Source organism: Triticum dicoccoides, chromosome 2B, assembly GCF_002162155.2.
Source record: "Triticum dicoccoides isolate Atlit2015 ecotype Zavitan chromosome 2B, WEW_v2.0, whole genome shotgun sequence".
Classification (NCBI taxonomy): domain Eukaryota; kingdom Viridiplantae; phylum Streptophyta; class Magnoliopsida; order Poales; family Poaceae; genus Triticum; species Triticum dicoccoides.
In genome coordinates, this window is record NC_041383.1 from 420871622 (window position 1) to 420885663 (window position 14042).

At 48.9% G+C, this 14042-nt stretch overlaps 1 pseudogene; it reads right to left on the bottom strand.

Moving 5' to 3' along the window:
* Positions 1–301: 301 nt before the first annotated feature.
* LOC119367789 lies at positions 302–3392 on the bottom strand (annotated as a pseudogene).
* Positions 3393–14042: the final 10650 nt, after the last annotated feature.

The following is a 14042-nucleotide window of genomic DNA, read 5'->3' on the forward strand; positions in this document are numbered from 1 at the left end:
AATGTTTTCTGATAGAATGTTAATGTCCAGTTTTATTTCTATTTCACCTGCTTTTCTGGTGTTTCTGGATGTAGAAAAAAGGTTGTGTTAAGACAGTTCGTTTCTAACGCTCAGCAAGAGGATGTACGCGGAAATTTATCAGACCCTTGGATTGTTTATTGGGTTTCACACTGAAAACAGGTACAGGTACAGTCTATCAAAATCTACAATAAAAACAGCTAGGAAAAAAGTGTCTTAACACAAAGTTGTACAGGTACTAACTTTACGGCAATGCTACACATACAAACGATTTACAGGCTTTTACAGGATGGTTAACCTTGATTGGTCAATAGGTGAGCGGGGCGGCCCACCCCCTGAAAATCAGGGGGGGAGAGGTTTGTGATTGGTTGTTAGATGGAAGGAGCGTGTAAAAGCGTGTAAGTCTTTGTATGTCTAGCATTTTTGCTAACTTTAATACAAAGTTGTACTAAACTTGAGAACACTTATTTTGAGACGGAGGGAGTAAGATACATGTCTACAAAATTTGATTGTTTCATTTAGATCAATTTTAGATCTTTTGTCCAAACAGCCAGTGGGCGTAGAATGCCAGCGATTCTTTGGGCTTGTACTCAGGAACAGTGTGTCCAGATCCCTGAAACATGGTGCTTGTCAGAAAACCTTAGCCATATGATAAACTCTTGTCGATTTAAGTTTGTGTCTCTACAACATTCTCCAGATGGACTTCAAAGCTTGCTTACATACCTTTATGGTGAGGAAGGTGAGATTGTGATCATAGCCTTGTGTATATCTGCAGTCGCATAAAGCAGGGAACTTAAATCAGTTCAGATACATGTTTTTTTTAATGTTTTGTTAATCCTAACATGGAGTCCAAAACAGCTCAAGGACCGGGCAACTCTACTTAATTAATGAGACGAGGCAAAACATTTGCCTCCGTTTCAAAAAATATAGTGATAAAAACATGCATGCTAGTTATGTTAGACAGAGTTCTTGTCATCTATCAATTGGCGCATCAGATGGCAGATATATAACTAAATCAGAAACATATGTGAATGGTGAATAATCAAGGAGAAAGATGTACAGTTGTAGAGAAAAATGGTAGAACATCATACCCAGCAACTTGACCCCCAAAGTGCCATGGTTGCCATGAATCGACAACTCGGTAGCCTAATGATCTGACCCATGCCTCCGTTCCAGTGAAAGGGATACACAGATCATGATCTCCACTGTACAATTAAACACCCAAAAGTTGCTAAACTTCATTTCTCTTTTTTCAATAAAGTGATTACATATCGGACAAATGCAAAGGTGAGCACGGGTACATACCCCGTGTTGCAAGGCTGCACATTTCAAATTTATCACACAAGTATGTATTGCGCAAAAGTATGAGCACTAACAAAGTGACAAAGTTGCACACTTGTGAATTATTCGCAAAAGAAAAAAAGAACACTTGTGAGTTGTAAAAGATGACCAATTTGTGACCCATAGTGCCAAAAATCCACAATAGATACTCCCTCTGTAAATAAATGTAAGACATTTTAGGTCACTACTTTAGTGAATTTTTTTTCGAAAAGGGGATTACCCCGGCCTCTGCATCATAAGATGAACACAGCCATCTACTTTAGTGATTTAAAACGTCTTATATTTGTTTACAGAGGGAGTACTTTTTAACATCTCCTTTGTAGCGGAAGCATTGATTCTCTCTGACGGTTGTGTTTCCACAGTTCGTTTGAAGCATTCTAAATGGACAACTTTATGCCTTAAGCACAACACATGTACATCAATGTAAGCATATGGGTTAAAGGTATCCTTATTGATGAAAACTAATTTCTATTCCAGGTACCAAGAAAGGCTGTGTGCATCACATTATGCAGAGCCGAGGGGCATCCCCTCTTTTCGAAAAAATACCAGGTATCAAGAGTCTAAGACTATTGTCTGAACCAATTTACCCACAATAAATATTAGGACTAAAGTTTGAAAGGGTTGTTTTTTCCTGAAGGTTATATTCACGTTCTTTACATTGAATCGAAGTAATTTGGTACGATGTGAGACGAGACTTGTGCTTCGCTATCCTATTCAAATATGATTTTTTTCCCTTCCGTTCTTAAGCAATAACCACAGAAAATGTATTATGCACAACCAATCTGCTAGTTTTGCTTTATTAGAAAAAAGTCAGTTTTGATTGGACAATTAAATGTATTATTTCCTAGTAGTTCAACATGTTCTCTACTGAACCTTCACCCTAAGTTGATTCCATATATTAATCGATGTCTTCTTTTGCAGGAAATAAGTTACTCAGTGTTAACATTGTCAAATGATCAAGTTGCAGGTGTGCCCCATACCTGTAAATAAGTACGCGATATCCCATGCCTGTGAATTTTTTGTGATAATCCACCATGCTGCCTGTATCATGAGTGTAGTCTATTCTTGCAGTATTCAATTCCCATGATCCAATTAAGCTTTTCTGATGTGCCAATTTCGATCGAGGTTATTCCCGACAAACAAGAGTTAGTTAATTTGTGCCAATTTTAGGATTAAATTCACACTAATTTGTCTCGCATCAACCATCATACCGGTTTGGCGTGAATGGCACCTCTTACATCTTCATCATCCAGCCATATAGTAGCAAGTTCATCACTCTGTGAGGACATATAATTGTTATAAATGAGAGGACTTATGAAATGATGTATGCGTATCGAAAATGTAAACAACAAATTGTAAATGATCTACATATAACTATAAGGACATTGATATAATTTTCATACCGTGCATGGAAGTGATCTACCACCAAGCTCGGGTCACAACGTGACATGTCCGCTGCTCACAGGAAGACCGAGAGGCCATGAAAGCCCCGCCATCCTCTTCCTCACTGGGAAAGGCCTCTTTGTTTCACCTAGCTTTCTGAAGCTTGATGGCAAGCTGCTGTTCACGAACGCTATCTCTTGGACTTCAGGGTGGTGGTAGCATGGTGCAAGAATGTTGTACGTGTTCAGGTCTTTCAGTTCCTGCAGATGACAACACAAATTGAGGCCTTACAGTATTTGGAAGGTTGCGTATTTGCTTGTCGGTTTACAGGTTCTGGTACATGGACATTACCCAACGGACTCTATCTATATTTTCTTGGCACACATCATTAACTTTTCCCCAGAATGTGCCGTGGCAAGCAGCACTGACATCCTGAAACAGGGCAAACAGTCAAATCATCGTTAGCTTGCTATCTGTTTACAGAAGAAACTACTTGTGGCACCGGCAATTATGCAGAAACAAGACAAAGCGAAACACCTCAAACAAGTCGGTTGATATGAGACCCATCCCAAGTGCAAACGGCACAAAGGAGTTCAAATCGCGCTGGATGGCACAAAGGAGTTCTTCACGTAGTCTGCGTCGGTTGCTCCGGGGGTGCTTCCGCGCTCAAAGTTGAAGGGATCTGAGCAAAGAACAGGGCACCGGTCGGGCCATCCCAGCCAAAATCACAAGATGATAACAAAGAAACTGCCGGCCCGGACGAAAGGTAAGAATAAGATCAATCCAGAACGTTCTCGTAGACGAATCCGTCGAAGCTGGAGCAGCCGGGGCGCCGTTGAGCCAGAGCACAACGGGGTCGAAGGCCGGATCACGCTCCGACAGCACCAGGCAGTAGAACAGCCTCCTCCATTGCTCTCGTCCACGGTTATGTACCCGGCGTAGTGTTTGGATGGGAGGGCGCTGTCGAAGCCCGGGAGGTGGGTCACGAGCATACCTGGCCAAACTGGCCGGCCCGGCCCGGCAATCGTGCCTGGCCCGCCACGGCCCGCCATGGCATGATTATTAGCCGGGCCGTGCCGGGCCGGCCCACGGGTGGGGGCTCGCTTGCAACCGCCACCCCTGGATGCAAACATTAACCTCAGACTGTAAGCTCACACACACAACTTCGCATGCACAACTAAATGGCGATGAATAAAATGTCAGTGGGAATGACCTTCAAATTGATTCTTGGCTTCAGAGCCTTCTGTTGTCCCTGTAACGACGTAAAGATGACATGTGAGAAACTTCTGATCTCAACCATGAATAATCTACTCACTGTGAGTGACAAAATCTACCTTTAACAACTTCATCAGCTAGTGTAGGAATGTATATCCCTGCGTATGACTCTCCGGAAATGTAGAATGGGTTCAACTGAAACTCCGGGTATAACTCGAACCACTGCAACAACGAGTAAAATCAGCATCCAGTTTCTTGAATTATGTCGTGTAAATTATCACAACTGAAGCAGAGATTGTTACCTTCAAAAGGAAGGTATGCGCATCGGATGCGGTTTTCAGGTCACCTGTTGTGTAATCCGATTTGTTCAATGAGTATGACATCCCAACACCGGCAGGGGAGTCCAGGTACATCATGCTTGAAACCTACTCCCTTCGTCCCATAATGTAAAACGTTTTTTGACACTACACTATTGTCAAAAGACGTCTTACATTATGGGACGGAAGGAGTAGTTAGTTTAATGACACATTTATTCAATCACTTGGCATTGAAAAAATACTGCTCGTTCTATGACAATTTGGTAGAGCTGAACAAGATTAGTACTCCTAAATTCTGGGCAGGCTGCTGCGGGGTAGGCCTGTGTTCAGGTATGCGGATTACCTTTGACCAACTATAGGGTAATAGGGATTGGGCTGCAGCTTGGGCAGCCCTCCGGGGGTGCTTCCGCGCTCAAAGTTGAAGGGACCTGAGCAAAGAATAGGGCACCGGTCGGGTCATCCCAGCCAAAATCACAAGATGATAACAAAGAAACTGCCGGCCCGGACGAAAGGTAAGAATAAGATCAATCCAGACCGTTCTCGTAGACGAATCCGTCGAAGCTGGAGCAGCCGGGGCGCCGTTGAGCCAGAGCACGACGGGGTCGAAGGCCGGATCACGCTCCGACAGCACCAGGTAGTAGAACAGCCTCCTGCCATTGCTCTCGTCCACGGTTATGTACCCGGCGTAGTGTTTGGATGGGAGGGCGCTGTCGAAGCCCGGGAGGTGGGTCACGAGCATACCTGGCGAAACTGGCCGGCCCGGCCCGGCAATCGTGCCTGGCTCGCCACGGCATGATTATTAGCCGGGCCGTGCCAGGCCGGCCCACGGGTGGGGGCTCGCAGCCCAGGCACATCACGCAGCCTATCTGTGCCTGCACGCGGCACGCCTAGGCACGCCGGCCCGTTATGGCACGCTGGGCCGCCTGGCGCATATTTACCTCGGCTGGCGCGTTTTTCCCCTCTGTACATCAAAAAAAAGTCTAAAAAATATAGAAAAATACAAAAAATTAAAGTATTATGTAGGATAAATCTAAAGTTTTATTATCGCTTGCCTCATTAAAACCTTCCATCCCAAAGATGTAAAGGAGTACAAGCTAAAATAGAAAGAAATATATTAGAGCACTACAAATGTACGGATGCACTACAAAATCTATAATACCTAAATAGTTCATCCCCACTATCTAATTCTCTTGACATGCAGCCTATCCACATCATCACCCATGTCCCACACATGCCACCTAAGGCCATGTTCGGTTGACAGGGTTGTGGGGGTTTTTGACAGGGATTGAGGTGGATTAAATCCTCTACAAGTCAAATCCCCCCCCAAATCCCCTCCAATCCTCTTAGGGCAGGGTGTAACCGAACAAAGCCTAAGACTAGCCATAGTGGGAGTAACTTCGGTAGTAACATCGAGTCCAACTCAGCAAATTTGCTTATGTGGCAATGAGTTAATGAGGAGAGATATAGTACTAGTAACTTAGCTAGTTACTGTAACATCACATGTCCTAATGCAATATGAGTCTATAACCTAATAAATGAAGCTTTGCATGTTACCACACTTATGTTACTACCCATTATTGAAATAGTAACATAGTCTAGGGATATATGTATGTTACTAGTGTATGTTACTCTCCATTGTGGCTAGTCTAAGGGGAAAAAATCAACTCCTTCCACGTCTTCCTTTTTTCCTCCCATGCGTCAAAACTTAGGTTGCGTCTCACTGCATCCCCATATGGGCTGTGCGGAAGCCGTTTCTGATATTTTTATCTAGGTTTAGGCTGCGGGGCCAAGTAGTGGGCCCTATAGCTACATATTTAGACGTTTCAGCCTATGGGTGTTATATAGCTGGATACTTTATTTTGCTGGAACAAACTAGAAGCCCGTGGGAAAACAATACGTAGTTGTCAGTCTGTCCGTCTACCCCAATTACTCTCCACCGAACAGATTGCTTTATCAATCTCTCTTGGTATTCTATACGCCAACTCGTCTTTCATCTTCTCCACTAAGTAACGGGATGGAGTTAATCTTCATCTTCTCCAGTAAGGAACACTATAACTAGCACCCCTGCTTGAGAGGTTTAGCCAGGTTATCTTTTGCTGCAGGAAAATAATGTCATGGAGTTAAGAATTTGAAGCCGCGTCATCAACATCCATCGTACAGCCCCCATGCCTCCACCACAACTGTTTTGGACAGGATGAATTAGGAGGTGGCGTTGATCCAAAGGTTTCCCGAGAACCAGCAAAGCGCTTCATGACGATGTGCCTCCAGGTCGTTGTGTACGCGCTCCCTGGTTGAAGCTTCAACGCTCCTGGGTCTATTTTATTTCCTTCGGCAGTGCCCAGAACCTCGAGAGCAGGTAACTATTTGAATCCCCGATTATATCTGACAAATTAACCTTGCATGAATTGTTGTTGAGTTTTGCTTCATGCACAACTGTTTCTACTAAGGTACAGGTGAACTTTCAAGTCCCCTGGCATCTGATTTGTATCAGGTAATTATTTTGCTCTGTTGACCCATCCTAATCATACTCAACTATCTTGCTCTTTTACAACAAGCTTATCCTCATGATTCGTTTATTAGTTTTTGCCATGCCTTCTACTGCTATGTTCATAGATGAATGAATGTTCTAATTGTTTGCGCCATCTAACGATGAATGTTTACTGATTGTTCTTCTGGATTGTTGTCAAACTGTGATATCTATTTTCCTACATAAGAACAACGAAGCATATATTGTAATGGTACTTGGAGGGTCTGATTATGATTTATTTTGACATGCACGATGTCCAAACAAAAAATATTATATCAGATTGGCTTCCAATTCAGTACCGAAGATTGTTTCCCAATATTTATGGGACATCGGAGATAATCCATGTTTAAAGTTTACTTCCGATTGTCCCAATGATATTTCATTCTCCAAGTGTTTTTTAGTTATTTTGCCCAATTTTATTCTTTATTTCAGTTCCTTTCGTGAACAAAGATTGCAAAGGACAATCCATGCAAGTAAACAAATAATAAATGTTTTATTCCCTGTAAGCCTAAAGTGTTGGCTGCATGTTGCAATGAAAATCGTGGATGAACTAGCTGCATGGATCATCTAATTAATGCGATCATCTGATTAGGGTAAATACTCTCAGAACATCATGTGTTGATTATAATTTATAGTTGTTGCTTTGAGCAGATTAGGAAATATAAATGCATTCTGAGTAATAATTTTGTAGACAAGGTACGACTTAGGATTAAAGGTCATTCAAAAAATAACTCTCATGCCACAACAAATATGTATATATCTATGTTTTTCATGAAGCCTTTTTGGATATTTGGAACATATATTTGAGCTGGCTGCTCATGTGTCACATCATGAGACTATATGACTTTCATGTGCGCTTTGGTTCTACTATCATACGGTCATAGTTTATTTTTCATGTCCATTTATTTTTCTGGTGATTAAGACTTTATACACATATTGATATTTGCATTTAGATGAATTATGTCTATGTGTGTACTAGAATTATTTCAATGTTCCCACGTTAGTGCTAAATCTCTTCATGTTTATATAAAAATACATTATATTTTTAAGCAATTCAAATGTAAATATGGATATTCCATTGGATATTTAATTGATGATGTTTTCCTTTTCGTTCATTTACTTCAAATATCTTCATAGAAGCTAAAATGTCCCGCAACAACGCGCGGGGTATTATCTAGTTATTGAATATATTAGAGTACTAGGTATTTATATTGGACATATTTATTTATATATTTCAAAAAAAGTTAAACGGGCCATGCCGTGCCGGTCCGCGTTCCCAGCCTCCACGCCCAAGCATGGCCCATGGCGTGCCTCGTGCCGTGCCTGGGCTATGCCGTTCCTGCGTGCTACCGGGCCGGCCCAGTTAGCACGGCCCGTTTGGCCAGCTATAGTCACGAGGTGCTTCTCCGGAGCTGCGACCGCGAGAGCGATGAGGGGCAGCAGAAGTGTTGAGTATAATGTTTATTTAGGAAATATAGAATAGCGTAGGATTTGTTCCTGCCTTGACTTGTATTCCAAGATGACCATGTACTCTTACATATATGCCCATGAGGCTCAAGTAATACACTGAATTATTCCATCAAATTTCTCTCCCTTCTACATGGTATTAGCCTTATCTCGATCCCAAAATCCTAGCCGTCGCCGCTTCCGCACCCGCGCGCCGCCCCTGGGGCGGTCGGCCTCCATGGCCGTCATCGGGGGCCGCGTCGCCTGTACCAAGGGTTCGTCCGCCGGTCGTGTTGACTGGCTGCCCTAAAGAGTCTTTTCCCCGAACCCTTGCTCCGAGATTTTCTCTCTCCCACCGGTCATCTTGATCGGCGGTTTCTTTTTGGTTTTCCGATCTAATCTTGATCGGTTTGCGTCGCCCACCGCCACCGTCGATCCCGTGCGTCTCTACTCCAACCCTGGCGCGATCGGCCGGCTTCTTCACCGACACGGCGGCCCCGCGCGTCGTCCGCGCGTCTGCCCCGCGGTCGCCCCGACCCGCCGGCCTCGCGCGTCGTTCGCGCGTCTGCCCGCCGGTCGCCCCGACCCGGCGGCCTCGCGTCATGCGGTGGCTCTTCACCGCCACTGTTCGCGCGCCGGCCGTCACCGCCCTGCTTTGACCGAGACTCCTGCATCACCCCGACCCGGCGGCCTCGCACCATGCGGCGGCCAATCATAGCCGCCATGAAGCCCGCTGTCGCCAGCTTCATCTCGGACTTCGTCGCCATCCCGTCTCCACCGAGCGGAGTCCCCGACCTCGCGCGCGATCGGATTGATCACCCACCCGCCGCCGCGATCCGCCTCATCTACGCCGTGCGACCGACCTGGCCCGTCAGTGGCGCGCGCCTCCGCAGGCCCCGTGAAGACCGTCCTGAGTCCAGCGCACCCCTCTACCGATCGAGCAAGGGTTGCCACTGCGTCGCCCCGTCGGGCCGCAGCATCGCTGCCCCGTGGTTCTTCTCCCGGCTGCACCGACCCGCATCACCGCTATGTCGCCCCTTCGGGCCGTAGTGCCGCGGCCCGCGGTCCACCGCCGCCCCGAGGCCGTCCACTCCAAGTCGTCCCCGTGGCAGCACCGACCCTCGCGCCGCCGCTGCATCGCCCCAAAGGGCCGTAGCGAGCGTGGCACGCAGTCCACACCGCCATCCCGAGGTCGTCCCCGCGGTTGCACCGACCCGCGCTTCTCCGCCGCGCCACCCCTTCGGGCTGTCGTGTTGCGGACCGCGGTCCCTGCCGCCGCCCTGAGGTCTTTCGCCATCGCCTTGACCTGCCCGTCGCCGCTGCGTCGCCCCTTCGGGCCGTAGCGCCGTGGCCCGCGGTCCACCACTATTGCTGCGCGTCGACTTCCCGTGGTATGAGTCACGCCGCCTCCCTTGGCGCGGGAACGCCACCGTCCGCGCCGGTCTTCATCATGTTGTTGGGTTCTCCTCGCCTACTTCGAGCACCGCCGTCGTGCTTCTTACTTAGCCGCCGCCGTCGTCGTCAGGCCGCCGCCGCCGCTCTTCTTCGGCCGTCGCTGCTGCTACCCCCGTAGCCGCCGCCGCCCGTCCACCTCCCTTCATCTTCGTCCAGCACTAGCCCGTCGCTAGCGTCGCCGTCATCTACCCCGAGCACTTCGTCTACTCTGACAACTACGAGCGACTTTGGCCCCGCGCCGATGGACGCCGCAATTGTTGTCGAGTTCTTCTCTGCTGGCCTCTTCGACTTCTCCGACATGGCGTACAACTCGTGCAGGTCCCTCATCTACGCATGCCCGGTGCTGGCAACACTGATGTGTGCCTTCATCCACGACGTGTCCCCGGTCCTGGCAAGCTTGGTGTGACGCTTCGTCAACTTCGTCTTCGTCCGTCTACGCATGTCCGGTGCTGGCAACACCAGTGTGTGCCTTCGTCTACGATGTGTTCCCGGGCTTGGCAAACCCGTCGCGACGCATCGTCAACAACATCATCTTCCCGGTGCACCCCTACTTTGACACCACTGCGCCCATGCTAACTCGGCGCCCCCTTGCGCCCGCGGCTCCACAGCGACTTCCTCGACACCGGCCACCCTGACTCGACATCAACCACGGCATTCTTTGCACGGCTACCTCGACCACGGCTCCACCACCCACGCTCTCAGCTACATCGACAAACAACACAAAGGGCTACCGCCTTGCTTGAGAAACCTCGCCGGTTTCCACTCCAGCCACGACTTTCGTGATGCATCGACCATTACGACTGTGGGGGGTGTCCGTCGGCTTGCCTTTGGATTCTTCTCTAGTCTCATCATCTACGTCGCTACCGTTGTGACTACGGGGGGATGTTGAGTATAATGTTTATTTAGGAAACATAGAATAGCGTAGGATTTGTTCCTACCTTGATTTGTACTCCAAGATAACCATGTACTCCTATATATATGCCCATGAGGCTCAAGCAATACATCGAACTATTCCACCAAATTCCTCTCTCCCTTCTAACAAGAAGAGCGAGGAGGAGGGCGAGGGAGGGCGTGGACACCGTCGACGGATTTGAGGCCCGCGATAGCAGGGATTCAGTAAGACGTTGGTATTATATACAGAGCAGTGCAGTTTAGTGGGTGAGGCCGAGCACCAGTGATGGAGCGGCATGTGTCCGGTTACGTGACCGTGCTATGCTGGTGGGAGCATCCGCGGTGTGAATATAGAGTAGAGCCCTTCTAAGGGCATCTACAATGCGGCGCTTAAAAACAGGCGCTAGGATTTTGATCCCTGTCGATGGGCAGTTGCCAGGTTGAATCATGGTCTCTCCTCTAGCGTCGATGCAACTAATTGAGTCAGGCGCTTCCTGGTTTTTTGCCTTGCGGCGTGGAAAGCGGAGACTCTACTTACATGTGGTTAGCTGATTTTTAGCGTCTCTGTTAGCGCCCTGCGTTGAAGGGGAGGGTCGTTAGCTCCTTTTCATTTTTTGGGGTGCTTATTTTATTTGCCTTTTTCCTATTTAAGTGTCTACTTAAGCGCTCAACATTGTAGATGTCCCAAGGGCATCTTCAATGGGCGATGCTTGTCCAGGCGCTTGAGCGGATGGGAAAATGGGATTTTTTTTTGAAAGATCCAGACTTGCTAGCTTTTCATTGGCTTAGCAGGGGAGAGTTATAAAATTGTGATCAAGTGATCAAGTAAGAGACAAATGATTTACACAGGTGTAGGAGGAGGGAACATAATGGACCCTCGCTCTCACCACTGTATAGCAAAACTGGGCCTACTCCTCACGTTGTTTCCCCGAAAGGGGGCGCTACGGCATGGGCTCCGACGAGCCTCCATTGCTCGATGTCTCTCCAGCAGGCTTCTATTGCGCTAAGTGCACTTGGCATCTTTCCTCTGAATGTGCATCTGTTTTTCTCTAGCCAGATTTGCCAGGCGATCATAACCACCATGTCTTGACTCCTCTTCTTTCCCTTGGCGCCGCGGAGTTGAGGATTGCAGCGACAGCCTCGGTTGTTGTTTTGCTTGAGCTCCTGGAGGCCGGTGAGAGTGCCGCACAACCCTCCCAGGTGGCTGCCTTTGACCAAACTTCCCGCGAGGTGCTGCACTCCCAAAGCAGGTGGAAAGAGGACTCGAGGTTGCGGCAGCAGAGCTGGCAGAAGCAGGGATTTTCCCAGCCCCTATGTTGTAGGCGGTCGTTGCACCAGAGCCGATTGTGGTGGAGCAGCCAAAGATAGAACTTGATCTTTCCAGGAGCCCAGATCTTCCATACCAAGCTTTTCATGGTCGAAGTTGGTTGTGAAGGGAGTTGAGAGTTGTACACTGACCTCGTCGTGTAGTGGCCACCGGCTTTCCAGGTGACCTCGTCTTTGATTCCTTCTTGCAACTCCAAGTTGGCTTCTCTGATGCGGCGCTGCAGCAGCACGACCTGGGGGATGATTTCCAGGTTGTTGCCGCACCTGAGGTCCATGATCCATCTGTCATCGCGTATCGCCTCCGCCACCATGCGGTTCTTCCTGGTTGAGCGTCTGAACAGGTCGGGGTAGTCTTGCCATAGTGGTTGTTCGCCGAGCCAGGAGCAATGATAGAAGAGGGCTCTGTTGCCATCGCCCACTATCACCGTCATAGCCGAGGTGAAGAGTGTTCTATCCTTGTTGTCACAAGGCGTCTCCAAGCGTGCCCATGGCCTGGCCGGGTCCGTCCATGCCAGCCACAACCAATGGAGGCGCAATGCACGCGCGAACCGCTCCATGTTGGGGATGCCAAGGCCGCTGTGATCGACCGGGGACGTGACTAGCTGCCAGTTTACTTTGCATCTACCCCCGGTGACCGCTTCTCGTGCGCCCACTGGAACCGTCGCCGCGCCTTGTCGACGTCCTTGTAGAATCTTTTTGGGATGCACAGGACAACCATGGCGAAGGCGGGCAATGCAGATAGGACGCACCTGACCAGCACGCGGCGCCCTGCGATCGATAGGAGACGACCTTTCCAAGCAGCCAACCTTGCGCGGATGCGATCGAGGAGATACTGGATGTGCACGAGCCGGAGCCTGCCAATGCAGAGCGGAAGACCTAGGTACCTGATCGGGAAGCCTACTCTAGTGTCGCTGAAATTTTGGAGGATGTCTATGAGGTCTACATTGTCGCAGTTTAGGGCTACCGCCAACAATTTTTGGGGGTTGCCGCGCAGTCCTGTCGCCTCCCCGAACCCTTCCAGGAGCTCCATGATGGCATCGATCTCCTGGAGCACCGGATTGGCAAAGAAGATCGCATCGTCAGCGTATAGCGTGACGCGCAGACATGCAGCGCCGGTCGGCAGGGGCGCGATGGCGCCGGCCTACTACGCTGCCTCTAACAGCCGGTGAAGGGGATCAATCGTCAGGATGAAGAGGATCGATGAGAGGGGATCTCCTTGTCGCAGTCCCCACTGATGGAGAATCACGGGGCCCGGGTCTCCGTTGTGCAGACAGGCGGTGGACGCGGTGGAGAGGAGCAGCGCGATCCAGTCTCTCCAGCGCGCCGGGAAGTTCGTGCGCTGCAGCAGCTCGAGGATGTATTCCCATGACACTGTGTCGAAGGCCTTGGCGATGTCGATGTTTAGCAGGAGCATCGGTGATTTTTTCCTCTGAAACAGCCTTAGTGCGCTCTGGACATAGAGGAAGTTGTCATGTATGCCCTTCTTCTTTTGGAAAGCACTCTGGGCCGGCGAGATAAGTTGATCAAGCACTCCCATTAGCCTGATCGAGAGGACTTTGGCGATTAGCTTAGCCACCGAATGGATTAGACTAATTGGGCGGAAGTCAGACAGTTTGGTTGCGCCGTCTTTCTTTGGCAGTAGGATGATCATGGCACGGTTCACGGCTGCAAAGTCGCCTCCGGCGAGCTGATAGAATGCATGGAAGACTGCCATGACGTCCACCTTTATCGTTTGCCAGCATGCGCGAAAGAAAGCCCCACTGAAGCCGTCGGGTCCTGGCGCCTTCTCGGCCGGAGACGCACAGATTGCTGCCCACACTTCTTCTTCTGTGAAGAGGTTGTCGAGGCCTTCTCCAGTTTGCAGACGAGGTAGCTGAATCCTATCCCAGTTGATCGTTTTTATCCTTCTCTCCTTGCTTCCCAAGAGGGTAGTGAAGTGGTCATGGATCATACTTGCCTTCTCTTTGTGATCTTTGGCTTGCTTGCTCTCTGACTCTAGGCAGTGGATGTAATTTTTCCTCCGTCGGGAGTTGATCTTAGCCTTGAAAAATGCTGTTTTTGCATTGCTTGCTTTGAGCCAGGTAGTCCGTGCAGCTTGCCACTTCCTCACTCGCTCGAGAGCC